Genomic DNA, 19874 nt, shown 5'->3' with positions numbered 1-19874 from the left:
AGGCAGGTAATCTAAGACAACACCTTCATAATGATTTACCTCCAAGACGAACTAAAAAAAAATCATATATATACCATTTAATTGAATATATATACCTTTTAATGGACCAAATATACCCTTTAATGGACTATATATACCCTTTAATGGACTATATATACCTTTTAATGGACTTTATATACCGTATATTAATTGGTATATAAAATCCATAATATATCATACTTACAAAGGTTCAGAGGACTTATTGAAGAAATGCCAAGAAAGATCACCGTGTTGTTGTTTTTTGTTACGTCTTAAGTAATTGAATTTACACTCAGCAATATTAGCGAGATGTAAACAGAGAATTGATGGATAATTCTTGAATAATTCTTCAGTAATTCGTGAATAATACTTGAATAAATCTTGAATATTTCGTTTAAGTCAAATTTTAGGAAGTTTCTGTTCGTTCTGAGCCATCACACAGATCTGACCACGCCCAAAAACACCAGTGGAGACAGCTGACAGCCTAGGGACACCGTCAAGACACCAGTGGAGACAACTGACAGCCGAGGAACGCCGTCAAGACACCAGTGGAGACAACCGACAGCCGAGGGACGCCGTCAAGACACCAGTGGAGACAGCTGACAGCCGAGGAACGCCGTCAAGACACCAGTGGAGACAGCTGACAGCCGAGGGACACCGTCAAGACACCAGTGGAGACAGCTGACAGCCGAGGGACGCCGTCAAGACACCAGTGGAGACAGCTGACAGCCGAGGGACACCGTCAAGACACCAGTGGAGACAGCTGACAGCCTAGGAACACCTCTAAAACACCAGTGAACGCAGGTGACAGTCTCGTGACACCTTTATAGGGGTGGCGCCAGTCACCCTCACAGACCCACTTCAGATCTCACTGGATTACTCTCCCTACGTAAGATGTCTAAGAGGGAGGGAGAGGGAGAGAGGGAGGGAGGGGGGAGAGGGAGGAAGTCAGGTCTCTTGTGTTTGTAGGGATTAGGGTAGGTATTGTGTGATCTACGAGATCTGACCTTCCCTCACTTAACCATATAGTTGTATAATTATGTCCACATGACTACTATTATGGTATCACTCGGCGCATTATAACTCTTAGGAGACGTATGGCCAAGTCTACGTCTAGTTTGGCTCTGATTCTAAACTTTCCGTATTTTTATCTTTTTTAAACTTTCAATATTAATGCAAAACGTAACTCCTTCATTAAACTGTATAAATACTTGTGTAGCATAAGGCGGTGGCAAAGTGAAGACAGTACTCGCCTTATGACCCAACAATTGCGAGTTCGTATCCCTTAATCTATACCAATAGTTGGGGCGCCCTTTGTCGACCCAACTTTAGAAGGGTACCTGACTTAACAGTTGGATGAGTGTAAAGCGATAAGATGCAGTGTCACACCAAGATGTCTCCCCGTATACTGAAAGCTTTTACCAATAGTTTTATTTCTATTTCTGTTTAAATATCGTTAAGTACATCCTTTAACGTCGTGTTCTGCGTCATCGTCTTGTCGTAGTGGGTTGCCGATGCTAAGCTGAAGTTTCCCGAATGTGAGACTCTATAGTGTACAAGAGTTATATCCACATAAGACGAGGGGGGAAGAAGAATAAGAGGAGGAGGAGGAAGGAGGATGAAGAAGAAAGAGGAGGAAGAAGAAAAGAAGGAAGAACGAGGATGGGGAAGAAAAGAAGGAAAAGGAGGAGGAGGAGAAGGAGGAAGATAGAAGAAGGAGGAGGAGGAGGAGGAGAAGGAGGAAGATAGAAGAAGGAAAAGAAGGAGGAGAAGAAGGAAGGAGGAGGAAGGAAGAGGTCAGTGACATAGTTGTTAAGATTTCTCAGAAAGTTATAAAAAGTAGATTGATTTGTGGAGTAGTGGAGAAAGTGTTGGAGAGGGAAGGAAGGAGGGAGGGAGGGAGGGAGGGAGGGAGGGAGAGAGATCCTGGGAGCTGTGGAATGAGCAGCTGGTGGCTGTGAGGAAGATCTCTACAGTACCACACACTAATAATAATAATAATAATAATAATAATAAAAACAATAATAATAATAAATCACATAGGAAGGGCCAATAATTTTCTCAAGTAATGCCTTTGGGCCAAATACCTTACAGAGATAAAAAGATTTGAGAGGCAGACTAATGAAAATCAATGGCAGTATTATGTGAATGATTTTCCACACACACAGCACCAATTTCTTCACGCTGACACTTGATAGTTCTAACAGTACAAGGTTATACGGGTAAAATGTATGTATGTATGTATGTATGTATGTATGTATGTATGTATGTATGTATGTCCTGTTAGTCTCCATATTACACGTTCTATATCACGTGTTTGTGTCAGTCATGTACTCTGGTGTTTTTGCATAGAGTTTCCGGTACTACACACTGATACCATCTTAATGTAGTGTTCACGTGCATATATCATCACCTATCATGTATGTAAATTAAATAGTAGATAACATTTATAAAAAAAATAAATCACGAAATAAAACAAAAAAATTGATAGTATTTGGATAATGTGTGAATGAGGTCGAAGGAGACTTTAAAATAACCTGACACATATATTGAACGATACATTGAGACAATATAACTAAAAATAATAAAATAAATTTGACTAAAACTTAAGTTCCATAAGTTTACGTTCAACAAGTTCCGGGCGAGAAGGAGACAAGCGCCAAGTTCAACAAGTTCCGGACGAGAAGGAGACAAGCGCCAAGTTCAACATATATATTCTCTCTCTCTCCCTCTCTCTCTCTCTCTCTCTCTCTCTCTCTCTCGTGACCACAAGATATCTTTTCAGAATATTAAAGATAACCCCCAAAAAAATTCATGAGCTAAAAAAAGGTCCAATGCCATAAAAGTTCCTTGGCTAAATAAAAAGTTCATGCGCTAAAAAATGTTCCAGGTCTAAAAAAAAAAGAAAAGGTCCCCAAGCTAAAAAAAAAAGAAAAGTTTAGCTAAAAAAAAAGGTTCCCAAGCTAAAAAAAAAAAGTTCCCAAGCTAAAAAAAAAAGTTCCCAAGCTAAAAAAAAAAGTTCCCAAGCTAAAAAAAAAGTTCCCAAGCTAAAAAAAAAGTTCCCAAGCTAAAAAAAGTTAATGAGCTAAAAAACAATAGTTCCCTGGGCGATAACAAGTTGTATAGTAAATCAACGTCTTTAAGAAACAGTTCGAAACCTAAAATAAGAATTATCTCAAAAGCCAAGTTATTCGAGCGAAACGATTTGAAATTTTAAGCAGAAGGAAAAGTTATTATGTTGTGTAAGTTTCTGGACATTAAGTTATTCACCATAATTTTAAAGTATTCCATCGATGTTGATATTCGAGTAAGATGTTTTGGATGTGTTAAAAGGTGACTGATCAAATTACCCGCAGTTTGAATATACCTTGATATGAATTAACCTAACCTAACCTAACCTAACCTAACCTAACCTAACCTAACCTAACCTACCATAATCCAACTTAATCTAACTTACTGTAACCTAACGTAAATTAATCTAATGTATACCTAAACTAACCTACCACAGCCTAACTTACCATTACCCATTACACCTAACCTAACCTAACCTAACCTAACCTAACCTAGATTACTTTTAGGTAAGACCTGTTAGTTACTGATATACACAAATCCCTCATCAAGGTTTATCATATACTAGAAAACACAAAGACAAATTCATAAGTGATATAATTTTTTTTCTTCTGATCTTGTCGTAAATTCTGAAAGTTATTGATGAATTCTGAACTTAACATAGAATTCTGAATTTGTTTCCATAAATCGGAATGAAGTTATTGTAAGATTATATTTCCACTTAACTGCATGGGATTAATAAGACCTGTTGTCAATGTATATCTAAATCAGTTACGCATATAAAGTGTAATGACGGGATCACCTGAAGATTAGACACCCCAGATTCACCCCCCCCTTCTCCTTTTGTTGAGGTGTGTCCAGTTCTGGTTCTTGTCCTAACTCCCGTCATCTTCGTCAGCCCTTGCCCCGGCCCTTGCCCCGGCTCTTGCCCCGGGTCTTGCCCCAGCATCTTGGTCTTGGTTGAGCGGCGGGGCAGAGCGTGACGCCTGACGGAGCATCATGGGTCGGAGATGTGTAGATTATCCATTCGTGGACTCATTAATAACTGAGACGACCTGACCTCACCTCTCTCCTCTTCCACCCCTCCCCCTTTTGCTCTGCCCTCTGTCCCCCTTCCACGCCCCCATCATTGACTCCCCTCCCCCTTTCCTGTCATCAACCCCTTCCACCACACTCCCATCCTGTGTCACCGCCGCTTACTGCAGGCAATGAGAGGGGGTACTGGTGCTTGTCCGCCTCAATACTGACTGAGCTACTTGTTACGGCATGAAGCGGTTGTTGTGGTGAACTCTCTTGGGGTAACTTAAACAATGGTGGATTGTGGATCACGACCCGTGTCTGTTTAGAAGGCGAGGGGAGGGGGTGGCTGGGGCAAGGGGGAGGGGCAAGAGGGAAGGGGGTGGGGCAGGGCGTGGAGGGCAGACTGGGGCCCGCTCGAAGCTTTGTTCTCCCTCCTAATACAAGAAATTCCCTGGGTGATGTGTGAGGACGTGACGCCTCATGGACCTTCACCTCCCCCCCCCACTCCTCCTTCTACTCCTGCTGCTATACGGTCTCGTCTTTCCGTGAACTTTGAGTCATGTCAGAAGGCATGTTGACACACACACACACACACACACACACACACACACACACACACACACACATTTGAACGTAGGTGTGTGTGTGTGTGTGTGTGTGTGTGTGTGTGTGTGTGTGTGTGTGTGGTGACGGTCATAGTCTTGTCCTTGGTCGCTCAGGCGTGGCCGGCCGCTGCTGCACTATTTACTCCACGCCTCACAAGTCTCACATTCCTCCCCTAATACTTCTTCATCTCTAGCAAGAACATGACCTCCCCCCCCACACACACAACCTCCTCCTTCTCCTCCTCCGTCAGCATCCTGTGAAGTACTACCAGGAGGTGAGATGTGTTCTCCTCCCTCACGCACCATACCATTAACCTACTCTAACCTAGCCTAACTGCACAAAATATTTCACGTAATGTTTTTTTTTTTTTTTACGGGTATTAGCCCACCCGGGCACAGGTCACTGACCCACTTCGGGGCCTGGGGGGTGAAAATATAATAATAATAATAATAATAATAATAATAATAATAATAATAATAATAATAATAATAATAATAATAATAATAATAATAATAATAATAATAATAATAATAATAATAATAATAATAATAATAATAATAATAATAATAATAATAATAATAATAATAATAATAATAATAATAATAATTCATAAAATAAAATTTATAATAAAAATACAAAATTACAAATAGAATTATAAAATAATAATGACAATAATAATAATAATGACAACATTGTAATAATAATAATAATAATAATAAAGAACTATAAAGAAATAAAAAATAAAAAAGTAAATAGTGAGAAACAATATATGTATGTTGTGTTGTCAATAGTAAGAGAACCAATTGAGACCCTGCAATTGTGTGTAAATGAGACAGAAAGTCAGATCAGCAACCTGAGACTTGGTCACAATTTTCGTGATGCCATATGGCAGCAGGGTCTACCATTAGACAACACATTATGCTTCCAATATCTTCCCAGGTGGTAGTACCTCCCTGTTTGGTAGCTGCCTACTGCCTACATAGTGAGTGTTGTAAATAATGCTGCAAATGTGCCATATACCAAGTGCTGTTACTGATATACAGAACAACCCTCGTATGTAAACTTTTCTCTCAATATAACGTAACACTATATAACGCGACAAGTGCTGTAAATAATATAGTAACTCCCCCTTATAACCTGCCTTGTATGTCATATACTGGGAATCTCTTATAACAAATTATTTATATTATATCAATTCCTTGAGTACAATGATTAAACCCCTTGAATACGATGTCTTAGCCCCTTGAGTACAATGACTTAACCCCTTAACTATAATGACTACAGTAAGTCTCTTGAGTATACAGTCATCTTACCTAAAGCAAAAGTTCTTCGTATTTATAGGGTTAAGTCATCGTACTCAAAGGGTTAAGGCATTGTATTCAAGGGGTTAAGACATTGAATACATTGTATTTAGATGGTTAAGTAATCGTATTCAAGTGGTTAAGTCATCGTACTCAAGTGATTAAGTCATCATATTTAAGTGATTGTCAGCATACTCAAGTGGTCAAGTCATCGTACTCAAGGAATTCAGTCATTGCACTCAAGGGGATAAGTCATCGTACTCAAGTGGTTAAGTCATCGTACTCAAGATGACGAGAATTATCTTACACAAAGGCCAATATCTTTACTACACCAAAGGAGTTGAAAGGAATCCATTATACCTCGCACTGTATACCGTATAAAAGACCATTATGTACTCAACCACTTCATTATAAAAAAAAAAGTACTCAGTTAACAAGAAGTGATAAATGATCTTCTTGAGGAAACATTTACAATACGTTTAACTTAAAAAAAAATATATATATATACTAATAATAAATAAAATCAAGATTAAATTAACCTAATATAATCAAGTCTTCATTCCAACATTAAGTATTTACCTGTTCTTGAAAACTTTAATTACAGGATTTTTTTTTACACAGGTGAGGTGAGGTGAGGGGGAGGGGGGAGGGTGTGTGAAAAAATTTGTGGTGAGGATTGAAAGTTAAAACAAGAGGTGTGTCTGAGGTCTCAAGTCCTATGATAATAATTGTTTAAGGAGTACAATGAGAGTCTTCCAACAATAACATTAACTAGAACACTCGTAGGTGCAGGGACCCACGGTGATGAGGGGAGAGTATAGCCTTTGTCATAAAAAAAAAAATCATCTCTTCAACTTAACTCAATTCAGTCTTGTCACGCATTTAAACCTTCCTGAATATATTATACATAGATAGACATTATATATATATAAAGATTGATACAGGAAGACATATACAGTATACATACATAACCACATAGGCAGATAGACAGACAGACACAGAGATACACACACACACTTACACACAAAGACCTGACGAGACTTGTGCTATACATCAACCAAACCTGACCACACGTGCGGTAAGTTTGGACTGTGTTTTTCTTCAGACTTGCTTCTTAATCCGCTAACGTCAACAGCAGCCAGAGTCTTATGGTCTCAGTGTTGTTAGAAGATATGCAGAGTTCCGACGTAATTTTTGCGCCAGGCGTTGATGTGTGCCAGCGCTGGATAAGGACTGTCGCTGGTGTCACTCAATGGTGCAAGGTGGTGTTAAGTGGAATTTAAATACTTTTGTGTATGTGTTATATATCTGTTGGTGCAATTTATTATGTGGTGGTTCCTAATGGTGGTTCAGGTGATTGGAGAGTAATCCTGACAACGCAAGAGTAATCCTGACAACGCAAGAGTAATCCTGACAACGCAAGAGTAATCCTGACAACACAAGAGTAATCCTGACAACACAAGAGTAATCGTGACAACACAAGAGTAATCGTGACAACACAAGAGTAATCATGACAACGCATGAGTAATCCTGACAACACAAGAGTAATCCTGACAACGCAAGAGTAATCCTGACAACGCAAGAGTAATCCTGACAACGCAAGAGTAATCATGACAACACAAGAGAAATCATGACACCAGAAGAGTAATCCTGACTACACAACAATAATCCTGACAACACAACAATAATCCTGACAACACAACAATAATCCTGACAACACAAGAGTAATCATGACAACACAAGAGTAATCATGACAACGCAACAATAATCCTGACAACACAAAACTAATCATGACAACACAAGAGTAATCATGACAACACTACAATAATCCTGACAACGCAACAATAATTCTGACAACACAAGAGTAATCCTGACAACGCTGTGGACCCAAAAATCCTAAAGTATAATTAATCAGGTGTACGTATTCAATTGCTATGTGAGTACCGATCTGCTGGCTTCCCTAACAAGATAACTAGCATACTGGGCCTTCGGGGGTGGAGGGGGGGGTGAGGGGGGGGATAAGGTGAGTGGGGTGAGTGGTGGGTGGTGGTAAGGGAGGGGGTGATGGAGAGTGAGGAAGAATGATGGAGGGTGATTGGGTGGGTGAAGAAGGGTGAGGGTGGCTGGATGAGGGAGAGTTAAGGAGGATGAGCTTAATATTTTTTTGTACATATTTTATTCGAGAAGTGGGAGAAGAGGAGGAGGAGGAGGAGGAGGTGAAGGAGTAAGAGGTCGAAGAGAAAAATTGCTAAAAGGAAGAAGACTGAAGGAGGAGGAGGAGGAGGAGGAAGACTGGAGGAGTAGGAGGAGAGAAAGAGAGTTAGAGGAGAATGAGGAAGAAGAAGAGGAGAAGAAGAGGAGGAGGACGGATATTCTAGCTCTTAAGTAACAAAGATAAGATATTTGTATAATTATTATGCTTCTTTTTGCAGGATGAACTAAATTATATTTTTCTTTCCACAGGATGAACGACTTTCTTCTGGTTTATTTCATCAATAATTTTACCTGAAACCTGATTGGAGGTGTAGGTGAGTGTTGGAGAGACGGGGGTGTAGGTGAGTGTTGGAGACGGGGATGTAGGTGAGTGTTGGAGAGACGGGGGTGTAGGTGAGTGTTGGAGGTGTAGGTGAGTGTTGGAGGTGTAGGTGAGTGTTGGAGACGGGGATGTAGGTGAGTGTTGGAGAGACGGGGGTGTAGGTGAGTGTTGGAGGTGTAGGTGAGTGTTGGAGACGGGGGTGTAGGTGAGTGTTGGAGGCCTACTGGTTTAGAACACACACACACACACACACATACATACACATACATTCACTCCCAGTAAACACTGCTCCCTACACTGTCACTATGTTGAAATGAACTGTAGTTTGAGCTGATCCCCATCTAGTTATTATATGTCTTATTTGTGTCACTCATGTTACTTGTATATTATTTGTAATTCGTAACCCATTCCCCAAATATGTAACTGTATATTTTCAGCCTTCTGGCTGCCAAGCTCTTTCAATAAACCGTTAATTATTATTATTATTATTATTATTTACACACACACACCAAGGACACATCACATCTACAGATCAACTTTCCCCACTTCTCCCTCATCCCCCCCATTTCTCCACGCCCCCCCAAAGCACTGCTGCCAGCATCTTCGACTTCAAAATTCCTCATGTTTATCCCACAACGCATGACATACCTAGAACCGCTGCTGTCCTCACCCCATCCGTACACACACACACACACACACACGTACATACACAACACAGCGGTTGCCAGGCAGGACACAGTTCATGGGGGACACATACAGAAGTCACCCACAAGTACTTCACGTGTACCCTTATCGCGTACCACCAGACAAGAGACGGTGCATCACCCAAAACAGATGAAAGATACGGTACAAGGATGGTACAACACAGGACGCCAGTACAAAATACAGACCTGCACAAAACACAGGACGTACAACACAGGATGGTACAACACAGGATTTGCACAACACAGGACGGTACAAATACAGGACGGTACAAGCAGGATTTAAAAATATGCCAGACGGTACAACACAGACGGCAAGGAACACAGGACGGTACAAATACAGACGGTATAACACAGGACGGTATAACAGGACGGTAAGCAAATACAGGACGGTACAACACAGGATTTGCATAACACAGGACGGTATAACACAGGACGGTAAATACAGGACGGCATGTCACAGACGGTACAACACAGGACGGTACAAATACAGGACGGTACAAATACAGGACGGTAAGCAATACAGGATTTGCATAAATACAGGACGGTACAACACAGGACGGTACAAATACAGGACGGTACAACACAGGACGGTACAACACAGGACGGTACACACAGGACGGTACAACACAGGACGGTACAACACAGGACGGTACAACACAGGACGGTACAATACAGGACGGTACAACACAGGACGGTACAACAGACGGTACAACATGGTGATGGTACAAATACAGGATTTGCAAGCAACACAGGACGAAGCAATACAGGACGGTAAGCAACATAGGACGGTACAAATACAGGACGGTACAACACAGTGGACGGCAAGCAAAATATATATTTGCACAACACAGGACGGTACAACACAGACGGCATAACACAGGACGGTGCCAAATACAGATTTGTGCCAACATAGGGACGGTATAACACAGGACGGTACAACACAGGATGGTATAAATACAGGACGGTACAACACAGACGGTACAACACAGGACGGTACAACACAGGACGGTACAAATACAGACGGTACAACACAGGACGGTACAACACAGGACGGTACAAATACAGGACGGTACAACACAGGATTTGCATAAATACAGGACGGTACAACACAGGACGGTACAACACAGGACGGTACAACACAGGACGGTACAACACAGGACGGTACAACACAGGACGGTACAACACAGGACGGTACAACACAGGACGGTACAACACAGGACGGTACAACACAGGACGGTACAACACAGCCTCAAAAAGAGTTCAACATCACGACACAAAAACTAGCGTCGAGGTGAACTCCATGGCGGCGAGTCTGAACAGTCACACAAGGCATCCGACCCTCGCTGACGATACACATACACACAATTTACACATACGATTTACACATACAATTTACATATACAATTTACACAAATAATTTACACAAGCAATTTACACATACGATTTACACATACAATTTACACAAACAATTTACACATACGATTTACACATACGATTTACACATACAATTTACACAAACAATTTACACAAACAATTTACACAAACAATTTACACAAACAATTTAGTCTTTATAACTGTAAATCATAAAATACATGCAAATACAAACTCCCAGAAACTTCAATGAATTAATGGTATTTTAGTATTTTGTTTAATTTACAAAAAAATACCATGTGTTGATATTTTAGTTGGCATTTTTTTCTTGTGTAAGGTTAGGTAAGGTAAGGTAAGGTAAGGTAAGGTAAGGTAAGGTAAGGTAAGGTAAGGTAAGGTAAGGTTAGTTTAGGTATATTTCGCCTACTTCCAATAGTTAACATCACAAAACCAAACATACCTTTTAAGTCCGACAAGAAAAAAAACAAGAAAAAAAATAGTAAAAAAAAAACACGCATTAAGGAACTGCAGCTAAATAAAATAATTAATGAAAAATAAGTAACTGTAGACGGTGTTCATTTCTGTAGGAGAGAGTATCACATTACATCTTGTCTTCCATGACTAAGGAACTCCCAGCGTGAAGGATCCCTACTGTGGTATCCTACGGAGTCCTAGTAAACTGTTAGAGCAAAGAACCTCTCTCATACATACATACATACATACATACATACATACATACATACATACGCATTTATCTAAAACACCCAAGATTGTTCTTAAGTTTTGATATTCTTCCTCTTCTTCCTCCTCTTCTTACTTCTTCTTCTTCTCCTCCTCCTCCTCCTCCTCCTCCTCCTCCTCCTCCTCCTTCCTCAACTTCTCCGCCTCTTCTTCTTCCTCCTCCTCTTCTTCCTCCTCCTCCTTCTCTTCTTCCTGTTCCTCCTTCCCTCTTATTTTTCTTCCTCCTCCTCTTCTTTTCCTTTCTCCCCCTTCTCCTCTCCTTCTTCTTCATCTTCTCCTTCCTCCTCTTCATCATCACAATATCTTCCCTTCCCCCCTCCTATGGTACAAACCTCATGTATACGACCGCCTTTTTACCGGCCAAGAGAGACGACTCCAGCAGGCCGCGGGTGTAAGAGAGGTCCGGAATGCGATCAGAATTACGGCAGCGAACTCTTGACTGTGGAAAAACTAGTGAAGGAACAGGTCATTTAATGATCTTGTTCTAGCTCAACACCCACCCCCTCCCTCTCCCTCCCTCCCGATTCGCCATTGTCTCTCGTGTTGCATTGTGGGTAAGGCCGGGTAATGGGTCGTATCTCTCTCTCTCTTTCTCTCTCTCTCTCTCTCTCTCCTTTCTTTTTCACTCTCTCTTTTTCTTTCTCTCGGTCTCTCTTTCTCTCTCATTGTCAGTGTTTCAGTCTGTCTTTCTCTCTCTCACTGTCAGTCCCCGTCTCTCCCTCTTTCTCTGTCAGTCTGTCTGTCTCTCTTATTCACTGTCATTCTCTTTCTTTCTCACTGACAGTCCTTCTCCCTTTCTCTCTCAGTCACCCTCTCTCTTTCTCATCATAATTCTCTCTCTCTCTCTCTGCCAGTCTGTCTCTCTTTCTTTTTCTCTCAGTCTTTCTCTTTCTTCCTCTTCGTCTTCTCTATCTCCCTCTTTTCCTTCTTTATCCCTATGTCTATCTTTCTATCAGTCTCAATGTTCTCTCTCTCTCTCTCTCTCTCTCTCTCTCTCTCTTTATTTACTCATTTGTCTGTTCCACTCTCTTTAATCGTTCACTTCTTCAGCTGTTTGTATTTAACACCTGTCTAGATAGTCTCCTCAGGTGAGTCTGCATCCAAGTTGCATAATTAGAGCGGTGGGGTTACGTTCAAGCGATCTCTTTTATATGACACGTAGTTATAAAAAAGGTTACGTAATATACGTTGTGTTTAGCATTCCTGCATTCCGATAATTACTGGCACGCCAATAAAAGGTAGAGACGACAAAAACAAAAAAGACTCGATTTGAACGATGCTGTCAGGTTATTACGACCAAATCGACGGTGATAAGAACGATAACTTGTCAGATTATTACGACAGAAACCACAACAAAGGGAAAGAATGACAAATAAAACGATTATAATCAGTAACATAAATACAACAGTGAGAGAGAGAGAGAGAGAGAGAGAGAGAGAGAGAGAGAGAGGCTAGGTGGAGTGAAAACGAGAGATGGTCAACTAAGCCCCCCTCCCCCCCCCCACACACACACAACACGATGACACTACCCTCTCTCCATGGTATATGATAATAATAGAGGAAGTTTAAGTTAAATAAAAACTTGTATGAAGGAAAGATTAAACGTAGATAATAACGATAGTGGATAAGGTAAATGACGATGACGATGAATAACACAGGAAGACGATGATAATAAAAATAAGAGAAAGGTAAGAAAGATGATGGGAATGACGATTATAATGATGACAATGATAATGACGATAATGAATAAGACGATGAAACGACAATGAAACAAATACAACAACAACAACAACAATGACGATCATGAATATAATCACAGCGAAACGAGAAGTTGTGTGTGTGTGTGGTGTGTGTGTGTGTGTGTGTGTGTGTGTGTTGTGAGGTGGGTTTTTCCCAGTATCCGCTCCAGTATTCCCCACCGCATAATTTGACTATTTTACCACAATTTAGCTAAATCTAGAGGGTAGGGGGGGAGGGGTAGGTGGGTGGGGGGGGTATGGGGTGGGGGAGGGTGGGGAGGTGGGGGTGGGGTGTAAGAAAGAGTAAGGAGAAGAGTAGAGAGGAGGGTACAGAGAGGGAGGGAGGAGGAATGGTGAAAGAACGGAGGGTGGGGGTAGGAGAGAAGGAGGTGGGAGTGGGAGGGAGCTGAGGGGGAGAGAGGGAGCTGAGGGGAGAGAGGGAGGCTGGGGAGAGAGAGGGAGCTGAGGGGGGAGAGAGGGAGCTGAGGGGAGAGAGGGAACTGAGGAGAGAGGGAGCTGAAGAGAGAGAGAGAGAGGGGAGCTGAGGGGGAGAGAGGGAGCTGAAGGGAAGAGAGGGAGCTGAGGGGAGAGAGGGCTGAGGGAGGGAGAGGGAGCTGAGGGGGAGAGAGGGAGCTGAAGGAGAGAGAGAGAGGGTGCTGAGGGGGGAGAGGGAACTGAGGGGAGAGAGGGAACTGCAGGGGGGGGGAGGGGTGAAAGCAATCTTAAGCGATCTGCTCCGTTGTCTCATAATGTTTATATTACTTAATGATACTCAGCGTGGAACCTGTTGGTGGAGGAAGCAGAGGATGTAAACATGAGGCAGGGAGGAGGAGGGAGGGGGAGGAGGAGGAGGGGAAGAACGGGGGGAGGGAGGGGGAGAGGGGGGGGGGGGAGGAGAGGAGGGAGGAGGAGAGGAATAGGGGGAGGAGGGGGAGGGAGGAGGAATAGGAGAGGAGGAGGAATAGGAGAGGAGGAGAATGAGGGAGGAATGAGGAAGATAATAAGAAGTCACAATGAACAATAATAATACACCATAATAAACACAGTCTCAGAAGCTTGCATATCCAATTTCAAGCAACCTAACACCTAACCCAACCTAACAACCAACCCCAACAACCTAACCAACCCAACCAAACACAACCAACCTAACCCAAGCAACCCAAGCCAGAGCCTAACCTAACCTGGCAACCAACACACCTAACCTAACACTTCTAACCCTGCCTTCAACCTTCCAGCCCAAAACCTAACCTAACCAGCCTCCTAACCTAACCAACCCTGGCTAACCTCTACTATACTTTACTCTTGGTAAGGTCATCCATGCCCCTCCTCCCCCGACGCTGGTATCACAGGTGAGTGTATGACGAACTTACAGGTGTCAAGAGATTAATTAATGAAGGTATTATGTATTTATTATTTATGTATTAATCGAATCGTAATTGTTTTGTTTTTTTTTTACATTTACTTACATGGAAAATACAGGTAAGTTTGTATATTTGGACAGACAGACAGACACACACACACACACACACGGAAAAGGAGAGAGAGAGAGAGAGAGAGAGAGAGAGAGAGAGAGAGAGAGAGAGAGAGAGAGCTAGCTGGATCCACAGAAATTTTGCGTTAGCACAACCCTCTTCACGCTGGTACACACGCCTCCTCCCACTTCAACAAACCTCAACCCACCTCACGCACCCACCCCCACAACCCTCTCTCCTCTACACCTTTCCCTCATTCCTTAAAACATTACTCTACCCCCATAATCCCCTCACACTCCCTTCCAACTCCCCACCACACACTCCTACTACACCTCTCACCCTCCTTCCAACCATTCAACTAGATCCTAATGTACGAATGAACATAATAATCAATAATGACCAATTTTATACCTGTAGATAAATTCCCACATCTTCATTCAGACACTCAGTTTAGGTTAGAAGTTAGAGTTAGGTTGGGTTAGGTTAGGTTAGGTTAGGCGTTAGGTTAGGTTAGGTTAGGTTAGGTTAGGTTAGGTTAGGTTAGGTTAGGTTAGTGTGGCTTAATGTTTACTATTTTGCATATAGATCTAAATTGTTTACGCCTATTTTTTGTTTACCTGGTATGGTGGAGGAGGGAGAGGAGGAGGAAGAGGAGGAAGAAGAGGAGGAGGAGGAGGAGGAAGAAGAGGAGGAGGAAGAGGAAGAAGAGGAGGAGGAAGAGGAGGTGAAGCTGGATACATTGTGTGACTGTGGCGTGCGTAATGTTGAGTCCGTGTTCAGCTATGTATGACTCATGGTCTTGTCTCTAGTGTATGACTGTATTCAAAACGTAAGGTACATGTACTCTATACATCTCTCGTCAAATACGTACACACTATGAGGACATTGACTCGACATACACACAGGAAAAGACAGCTATAAAATATAAGCTATTATATTTATGTTAATAGCCAGAGAGAGCATCAATAAACATCAATATCCCTATTAAATTTCTTCAATCCGATTTAAATAACAGATAAATCGGCTTAAGTGTTTGTTAATCGGCGTTGTATATTCCTATGTTTATTTACTTATCCTTATTCACTAAAGCAGATTATGTTACGTATAATATGTGAAAACTGTCAAAAAAAATCAATAGGGTAAATAATATGAGTTAATTATAAAACGAATTTTGTTTATTCCGAAAGAAATTTTTAGGTTCGTCGTTTTTTGTAAATTTGTCGATTCACTTCCGGGGTGAGTGGCAAACAAGAGGAAGTTGGAGACGATCATGGTAGACAGTGATTCATGGCAAACAGACAGGAGGTAAGTAGACAGTAGGTAAGTAGACAGTAAGTAAATAAACAGGTAAGTAGACAGTAGGCAAGTAGACAGGTAATTACACCGGGTAAGTACAACAGGTAGGTAGACAGGTACGTAGACAGGTAAGTACAGCAGGTAAGGCGATTTGGAGGCGTTTTATATTACATCAACACTTACAATCTTAGTCCATCTATGCTGAGAGTAATAACAAAGGAGGAACAAGTGAGAGAACAACACAGGTGAGGGAACAACACAGGTGAACAAGTGAGGGAACAACACAGGTGAGGGAACAACACAGGTGAACAAGTGAGGGAACAACACAGGTGAGGGAACAACACAGGTGAGGGAACAACACGGAGTGAACAAGTGAGGGAACAACACAGGTGAGGGAACAACACAGGTGAACAAGTGAGGAACAACACAGGTGAGGGAAACAACATGTGAGCAAGTGAGAGACAACACAGGTGAGGAACAACACACATGTGAGGCAAAGTAGAGAGGGAACAACACAGGTAAGGGAACAACACAGGTGAGGGAACAACACAGGTGAGGGAACAACACAGGTGAACAAGTGAGGGAACAACACAGGTGAGGGAACAACACAGGTGAACAAGTGAGGGAACAACACAGGTGAGGGAACAACACAGGTGAACAAGTGAGGGAACAACACCCACCCACCCACACACACACACACACACACACACACTTCTGGAAGCACGTAATCCCTCCATTTCCTCCACCTCCTCCACCTCCACCTCCTCCTCCTCCTCCTCCTCCACTCCTCCCTCCCCTCCATCAGTAGTCAAATAATTTCCACTTCATAACTTCTGCGTTACTCCACTCACGACCATACACCTCTCTATACCTGAGGGTGCCGTAACGTCAAAGTCATTAATACAAAAAAATAAATAAATAATAAAAAATATCACACGTCTTATCATTTGAGATCATGTGTAAGGTGATAAAAAAATATAATCCCAAATAGTTATACCATTAATTATAGTCTTATGTGTTAGAGAATATTAACATAACACTTAACACATATAACACATCACATAACGCAATAAATATAACAAAATACATTTAATATAACACGTTCAACATAACACAACATAAAACTTATCTAACACGTTTAACATAACACAACATAACACATAATTAAGAGAGGTAAAAGGAGGTTATATTGACGTGTGTGAGTAATATTCTCAGGTGTACAATATGTGGCTGCCTCACCTGTTTGTGTTCATACCGAAGGTCACCTAACAACACAAATGCTGCTTTTCTGCCGACTCATTCAAGGGTTTCAGAAAATTCCTCTTAATTGCAATATATGATGACAAAATGACACACACACACACACACACACACACACACACACACACACACACACACACACACACACACACATACACTAATAAAATCTAATAATTACGTTCAACAAAAACAATAAACAACAACAATAAAAATAAAACAACGAAACATTAAAAAAAAGTATATAAAAAATATATATTAATAAAAAAAAAAAATAAATAAGAAAAAGAACAAAACAATAAAAAAAACATAAAACAAAAAAAACAAAGACAAAACCAACAACAACTAAACAACAACAAAATCCAGTCCAGCCAGAGTAGCAGACGTGAGTGAGGGGTAACACAGGTATAAAAAGAGTGTTACCACCTCACACCATAAATACCTTCACTACTTGGACATCGCTTTGCTTAGTAGAGAGACTTGTATATTCTCGCTAAGTTGAGAAATTTGAGGATACAGTTCTCTGTTGATTGGTTTTGGGACAACGGGGAATGTAGACACAACGGTAAACGGTGATAAACAGTAGCCATAACAGGGGATGTCAACCAGATAGTGTATAAAATGATATCACCCTCAACCTACACACGCCATGGGCTCTGTGGGTGGGGTATAGTGACTGTCTGATACCCACACTATGGGCTCTGTAGGTGGGGTATAGTGACTGTCTGATACCCACACTATGGGCTCTGTAGGTGGGGTATAGTGACTGTCTGATACCCACACTATGGGCTCTGTGGGTGGGGTATAGTGACTGTCTGATACCCACACTATGGGCTCTGTGGGTGGGGTATAGTGACTGTCTGATACCCACACTATGGGCTCTGTGGGTGGGGTAGAGTGACTGCCCATACTCACTTGACTGATAGATTAATTAACACTAAGATTACATGTTCCTCTTCCTCTTGGGTCTATGGTTAGTTATACTGATCAAGAAGAGTCGTGTTTTCTCTGTCTGCCCATCGAAGTAACGTACTCATGCTGTTCTGTCGACTCCTTTCCAACACAGTTACCATTCTGTCTGTCTGTCTGTCATTGTTATAGTAACACTAATTCTTATTCACTTCTCTAATAATAATAATAATAATAATAATAATATAATGATAAATAATTTGTCTTAACAGTGATGGCACACACACACACACACACACACACACACACACACACACACACACACACACACACACACACACACCTAAAGTTATGTCAAACTACTAATTTGCTTAATAATCAATGTAAACCGTAGTTATCTCATCGATTACTTGTAATGATATAAAGTCTCTCTCTCTCTCTCTCTCTCTCTCTCTCTCTCTCTCTCTCCTCTCTCTCTCTCTGTAGGTATGATGTATCTCGACAGGTGTGTTATGTCTCGATAGGTGTGTTATGTCTCGTACAGGTGTGTAATGTCTCGTCAGATGTGTAATGTCCCGTCTATGTGTGTGTGTGTGTGTGTCTCATCAACAAAGGGTAAACAAAGCAAGTTAAGACCGGACCTAATGATAGCTTACCTGGGCTAACAACTCAACTCTGGCAAACCAGACCATCACATCAGCGCCTTCATAATGGCGCCTCGAGGCATCACTCCTAACCACAAATCCTGAACGCCACAATCATTTACCCTCCATCTCAGGCCAATCATGGTATCTCAAACGACCATTACACAGCACCACCACTACATCACCTGGCAATGATCACCCTCACGGTATTTAGCTACAGGATTATAGCAGATAATTCCGGATGTATAATACAGTTTGGGGTTTTTGTTGTGTTATTTATTCAACCTCAACACACCTGTATAATTATATATGGAAATGTATTTACCTGTATGTGAGATAATCTAGGTTATACAGGTATACATTATACTGTATATATCGAGTAATACAATTTATACATCGTTATTGTATTACTACACGTTGTCTATGCTGCAGTATTGGTCAAGACTCAGGGACAATAAAACCTGATACAATAGTGCTTAATGACCTTTGACCTTGATTATTTAATGATGCCTAATAACAACAATAATTAACACAGAACATATACTTAATAAAATATCATTAATTAGTACCGAGTAATTAGTAAAACAGAGGCAATTTTTTTTTCATATTACTTCGAAGACTCAGACAGACTTAACACTATATATACTATAACAAAATATAGTTGGCAAAAGACTAATTTAATATACCTGAAGTTATACATGAATGAAAAATAATTATATTTGACGTATTGAAAAAAATAAATAAATAAATATTGTATTCAGTTTATTCTCAGCCACACCAGTATATGGGGATTGACTTGAAGGAAAATAAATGAGTGTTGACTTATTCACGGCCGAGTGCATTATTTCTGTGAGTCAGACTTAAGTGTATACACGTTGTATATACTTATTGACTAACTTTCACCCCCAACCACCTCTACCAGCCTGTGTGTATTGACTCTGAAGTGCTGATCATGGCTCTCTCTCTCTCTCTCTCTCTCTCTCTCTCTCTCACACGTGGCCAGTGACCGTGGTCGTTGCCTAGAAATGCATGACTGCTTTTGAAACATTGTTATGTGTGCACGATGGAGTTGTCATTTTTACCACGAGTTGGGTCAAGTCCCGTTGGTGGGGTGATAACGTGGTGTGGGGGTAGGGGGGAGGGGTGGGGGGTGAGGGAGAGATGAGGGAGAAGTGGGAGGGGAGGAGGGAA

This window comes from Homarus americanus, unplaced genomic scaffold (genome assembly GCF_018991925.1).
Source record: "Homarus americanus isolate GMGI-L3 unplaced genomic scaffold, GMGI_Hamer_2.0 scaffold24760, whole genome shotgun sequence".
NCBI lineage: Eukaryota > Metazoa > Arthropoda > Malacostraca > Decapoda > Nephropidae > Homarus > Homarus americanus.
This window is presented reverse-complemented; position numbering follows the sequence as displayed.